This window comes from Crotalus tigris, unplaced genomic scaffold, assembly GCF_016545835.1.
Source record: "Crotalus tigris isolate CLP2741 ecotype Arizona unplaced genomic scaffold, ASM1654583v1 scf7180000024370.6872682, whole genome shotgun sequence".
Taxonomy (NCBI): Eukaryota; Metazoa; Chordata; class Lepidosauria; order Squamata; family Viperidae; genus Crotalus; species Crotalus tigris.
Window position 1 is genome coordinate 6,726,449 of NW_024100540.1, and position 6,317 is coordinate 6,732,765.

Sequence of the window (6,317 nt, forward strand, 5' to 3'; positions counted from 1 at the left end):
AACAAATATTTTAAAAATAACATTTGCAATTTATAAAATAATTAATAATAATAATAAAAATCACAGTAATAATATATATAGAAATAATATACATAACATAAACTTTAAAATGAATAATATATACTAAAAAAGAAAAAAAATAAAAAATAAAAAGAGAAGAGAGAGGGAGAAAGAAGAAAGAAGAAAGTAGACGAAAAATAAAGCATATATATATATAAAAAAAAATATATGAATAATAATACATAAAAAATGTATATATATAAAAAAGAAAAAGAAGAAAGAAAGAAAGAAAAAACAATCATTACAAATTATAAAAAGGCTAAATAATATTTTTCCATATCCAAATTATGTTGTATAAAATTTATCCATTTTTCCCATACCGCAAAAAATTTTTCTTGAGATTGCTCCTTTAAGAAAGCCGAAATCTTTGCCATTTCTGCCAAATACGAAACTTTATGAAACCATTCTTGTAAAGTAGGCAAAGATTCCTTCTTCCAATATTGTCCTATTAACAACCTAGCGGCTGTAATCAAATTTAACATCAATATAACCTCCTTAGCATCACAGTCAATAACAATACCTAGTAAAAATAATTGCGGAGTAAATTTTACCCTTCTTTTAAAAATTCTTTGAATATTCCACCATATCTTAATCCAAAAAGCTTTTATATGCTTACACGTCCACCAAATATGGTAATAGGTAGCATCCAAATATCCACATCTCCAGCATTTCGGCTGTAGATTAGGGTACATAATGGACATTTTCTTTGGGTCAAGGTGCCATCTATAAAACATCTTATAAAAATTCTCTCTTAAATTTTGCGCTTGTGTGAATTTAACATTTCTTATCCAAATAAGTTCCCAAGTATCCATTGAAATCGTTTCACCAATATTCTGTGCCCATTTAATCATACAATCTTTAACTAGTTCAAGTTCTGAATCTAATTCCACTAAAACCCCATAAACTCTCTTAATATGGGTTGGCCTTTGATCTCTTACTTGTTTTAAAAAAATTCCATCTTCTCTAAGCCAGCCCATTTTACAATCCATCTTCCATCTATCCACTATTTGTCTATATTGGAACCATGAATAAGTTAAGTTTTCATGTGTTAATTCTTCCAAAGATTTTAACTGCCAGTCTTGGCCATCCCATCTTAATAACTGTACGTAAGAGACCTTGTCCATATTTACCCCTTTCCTTATACCTTCTATGGCATGCCGAGGTATAGCCCATAATGGTATTTTGAAGTCACTTTTATAATACTTTCTCCACACTCTTAGCAAAGAGTTTCTTATAATATGAGACTTAAAAACCCAATCCACTTTTTTATTAAATATTAAATAGGCATGCCATCCAAAAAATAGGTCCCAGCCTTCCAAATGAAGTATTTCTGTATTTGTTAAATTCACCCAATCGCTAATCAATGTCAATACTACAGCATCATAATACAATTTCATATTTGGTACCTTGAGTCCACCTCTCTCACGAAAAAAGAGATCTTTTTTTAATATAATAAATGAAATTAATAAGAATGGATTATCCCAATAGGATAATTCCTTTAAGAGAGAAGGAATATCAATAAAGCTTTCACCAATGTTAAAAATTAGTAACGTTTAATTGGAAAGAAATTTAGTTACCATAATTTTCATTTGGATATTTTAGGATGTTATTCTTTTTCTATAATTCAGTCATATAGTGTTCATTACTGGTTCAATTAAAAATATAGTAAATAAATATTAATTATACTACATCCCAAGAAAATACTACTTCAATAGAAGCTATTTATCACACTAAGAGCATTTGGAGCAAAAATGCTCCAACTGATTGGGAGACACTTATGAGTGGTAGTGCATCCTACAACATTCAGTGGTGAGAAAGGTAACAATTTACACTTAGGCAAGAAAAATCAAATACACAGGTATAAAATAAGTGGTACCTTGCTCAATAGCAGTAACTGTGAGAGGGATATAGGAGTCCTAATCGACAATCACTTCAGTATGAGTCAGCAACATGTTGCAGCTGCCCAAAAAAGTCAATGTAGTCCCTGGCTGCATCAACAGACGGATAGTATCAAGATCTCATTTATTTATTTATTTATTTATGAGACTTATATACCGCTTTAAGTGCAAGCACTCTCTAAGCGTTGTACACCAGTAAGCAATGTATATATATATATATTTACATTGCCCCCAACAATCTGGGTCCTCATTTTACCTACCCCGGAAGGATGGAAGGCTGAGTCAACCTTGAGCCGGTGAGATTTGAACCGCTGACCTGCTGAACACAGTCAGCTAAAGTGACCTGCAGTACTGCACCCTAACTGCTGTGCCACCTCGGCTCATGAAGTGCTAGTACTACTTTATACTGCACTAATGAGACCACACTTAGAATACTGCATCCAGTTTTGGTCACCTTGACACAAAAAAGATGTTGAGACCCTAGAAAAAGTGCAGAGAAGATTTAACAAAGATAAGTAGGGGTTGGGAGGCTAAACACATAAGAACAATTGAAGGAACTGGAAATGTCTGATCAAATTAAGAGAAGGACTAGGAGTGACATGATGGCAGTCTTCCAACATTTAAGGGGCTGTCACAAGAAAGAAGAGGTTAACCTATTCTCCAAAGCACCTGTAGGCAGGACAAGAAGTAAGGATGGAAACTTACCAAGGAGAGATCTAATCTAGAACTAAGAAATTTCCTGACAGTGAGAATAATTAATTAGTGGAAAGGCTTGTCCCCAGAAATTGCAGTAAGTAGGTACTCCATTACTGGAGGCTTTTAAGAAGAGATTGGCTATCCATTTGTCTGGAATGGTATTTGGTCTCCTGCTTGAGCAGGGGGTTGGACTAGAAGACCTCTAGATTTTCTTCTAACTCTGCTATTCTGTTATGCTGTAGCTGGATCATGTTCTGCTTGCTCTTAAGATCTATAGCTAAAAGCTAGCTCATAAAAGCCCATATTTGTAATTTGATGATATGAAAACTTGAGAGGAGGGAGGGATAGGACACCATATTTCATTAAAAATTTGATCTCTGTTAGTGGATTCATACAAGCAAATCTCCACTTAATGTAGAGCCATCTAGTGAGGAATGGATGTCTACAGCATTTACTTGATAACATGTCTTCATACTGTAATCTTTCTCTATTTTGAAGCAGGAAAACAAATATTAATTCTACAAAGTGGAAAGAGTGATTGTGTGAATTTCCTCTTACAACTACATCAATCCATCCAAGATTCTTGGGAAAAAAATGTTTTTGTTCTTTTTTTTCGCCTGTCTCAAGCTGCTCTTTATACTATTCATTTTTAAAGTTTCAGTAGGTTGAGAGGATGACTTCTGGGAAACATCTAGTTCAGGTTGTCAGCTGCTTTGACTCCATTCTGCCATCACATATAAACTACAAATGCTGATATAGCAGAAGAACACAACACTGCATCCACATATGCATTTGCGTGGGGGGGGGGGAAGTATATTACGTTGTAACCTTTCATAGACCTAGAAACATTACCTAAATTTCTATACAAATAATAAGAGCACTAGCAGTTTGTGATAGCCCACCACTGATACCTGTTTTGGATTCACCTGTCCTAGGGAACCTTGAGTAGCACCTTGGTTTTTCAGCCTAATTGCCACTAACATTACTTGCCTGTAATTATACTGAGAGTTTCAGGCAGTCATTAGACTGCCAAGTTGCTCCTGCTGATCTATACTATGAAAAATGGAACTGAAATAAATGCTTGTGCTCTGAACATAGTAGACATTCAATAGGAGAAGCCAGCTTCTTAGTTGGTTCTTTATTGCCATTGCTATCCCTTTGGAAACCAATATAGGCACCCTAGATTCTACGCAATACATGTTGAAACCTTCATTGGCTTACAGCAACCTACCTCATTCTGGGGCACTTCAGATGCAGTAAATTACAACTCTGATTGTGCAAGCTCTAATCCAAACAACCAAAGCACAGCAGATTGATGAAGATCAGAAAAGGGAAAATACAGTATAATGATTTATACTATTTTTAATCATGTGCTTACAGAAATATCAAAGTAAGGCAAGCAAGTCACTGACTGTGGTAAGGACACCAAAATATGCCAGACTTTTTAGCAGTTTTACTTTAGTGAATTCTAAATGAGAATCTTCAAAGTAAATGAACAATAACAATGTGATTAGCAGCCAGATGTTTCTACTGGCAAATTCCTCAGCTGTGAGATAACTTGCTCATAATTAAAGTACTTCTTAAATGCTCCTCAAATTGGTTCTTTTAGAACTGCATTAGAGAAACTAAACTCAGATGCTTCCAGATGGAGGATTGTATTATTTAACTTTCATCATTAACTTTATCATTAACTCAAGTTTCCTTCGGTAGAAGCTGGGTATGAAAAACTAAGTGTTTAGAAAGTACAAGTGGGTTACAAATACAAGAGGGTTACAAAAGAAAAGGCTTCTTCTTCTTGTGCCATATTCGTTATCGGACGTTGGCGATCATGTTGGCGATCCTGTTTTTATCAGCAGCCGCACAAAAAAGTGCTGCTGAGTTTTGTCCAAACCAATCCCTTAGATTTTGAAGCCATGATGTTCTTCTTCTGCCTGGACCTCATTTGCCTTCAATCTTTCCCTGGAGGATTAAATGGAGTATGCCATATTTTTCTGGGTGTCGCATCACATATCCGAAATATTCTAATTTTTGTTTTTTAATTGTTTTGATGATTTCCCTTGACTTTGCCAAGCGGCTTATCACCTCCTCATTTCTGATCTTGTCAACCCAACTTATACATAACAGCTGACCTGTAAATCCACATTTCAAATGCTTCTAGTCTCTTCAGGTGGCCTTCTGTCAGAGACCAACTTTCTACTCCATAGAACAGGATAGAAAAAAATATAGCATCTGACAAGCCTGATTTTCAGTCTTAGGCTTATGTCGTGACTGCAGAAGACCTTTTTCATTTTGAAGAATGCTGTTCAGGCTTTTTCTATCCTTGTCTTTACTTCAACAGTCATGTCCCAGCTTTCATGTAAATTAGAACCGAGGTGCGTGATTCTTTCAACTTTTTCTAGTGGTATTCCTTCTGAATTTATTGGTGGTAAATTAACAGGTTGTTTGCTGACGACCATGACCTTGGTTTTTGAGGTGTTAAACTTCAAGCCATATTTTTCAGATATTTCTGTGACTCTGTTGATGAGGAGCTGAAGGTCTTCATGCTTACTGGCAAGCAGACCTGTATCATCAGCATTTCTTAAGTTGTTGATCCAAACACCGTTTACTTTGATGACACTAAATATTATCACTAAAGCCACATGAAGAATCCCTACTAATCTTAAATATAACTCTTGAGACTTTATTAATGCCTGCACTTTACTCTTGTATACAATATGTATCCGAAAATATGTATGTATTCCAAACATCATAGGAAGAACCAACATATGAATTCTGAATGCTTTCTTCTCAGTATAAAGAAATGAAGTTGGGCTGCAGATGTGATTGATTGCTTGATTATGTGGCATCAAGTCATTTTGACTCCTAGCAATCACAAAGATGGATTTTCTCCATGACAACATATTCCTAATCTGTTCTTTCAGGGTCTCTAGCTGTACATCCATCACCATTTTAACTGAACCCATCACACTGATTACATATTAACTAACTTTTTATATGGTAATGTTTTATTTCATTTAGGTATTATTTATACCACTGCTGCAATCATTTAGTTATTAATTACACTACTGCTGCAATCAAAACAACTCTTTGTGGCTTATTGTCTCAGTTTTGAGGAAACCAATAAAAGCTGGTCAGGGAATATTGACTAAAATGTAAATACTTATTTTGAGATGTATATCCCTGAAAAATACATGTATCCATGTATTTAAGTTATTTCCTGTCAAATAGATGTGTACAAATTGGAAAAGGGAGCTCTTATTTGACTTTGAACAAGTTCTTTCAGTCCCTGAGCTCCTGAGTCATGTCAGACAAATGCTTATTTATCTCAATGAAGAACAAAGCTGCTCTGTGGGATGATTTCACTTAAGGTACTTTGAAAATTGAAAGGTGAAAACATTTCTCTCTGTGTTGTGGAAGATTGGATACTGGAGTTGGAAACTGTCCCTCTGTTATTTGTTTGTTTGTTTGTTCATATTCTATGCCTCGCATCTCAGTGAATGACTCTGGGCAGCTAACAATTCAGAAAATATATTACGATATTACTTGTTAAGATGTCACCCATAAAAGAAACAGACACCGTGTAGACCTAAAACTACTTTTATTAGAATAGATATAATAGAATGTTGCAAGCCTGAATGTGCTTCCCTACCTAAAACTATTTTT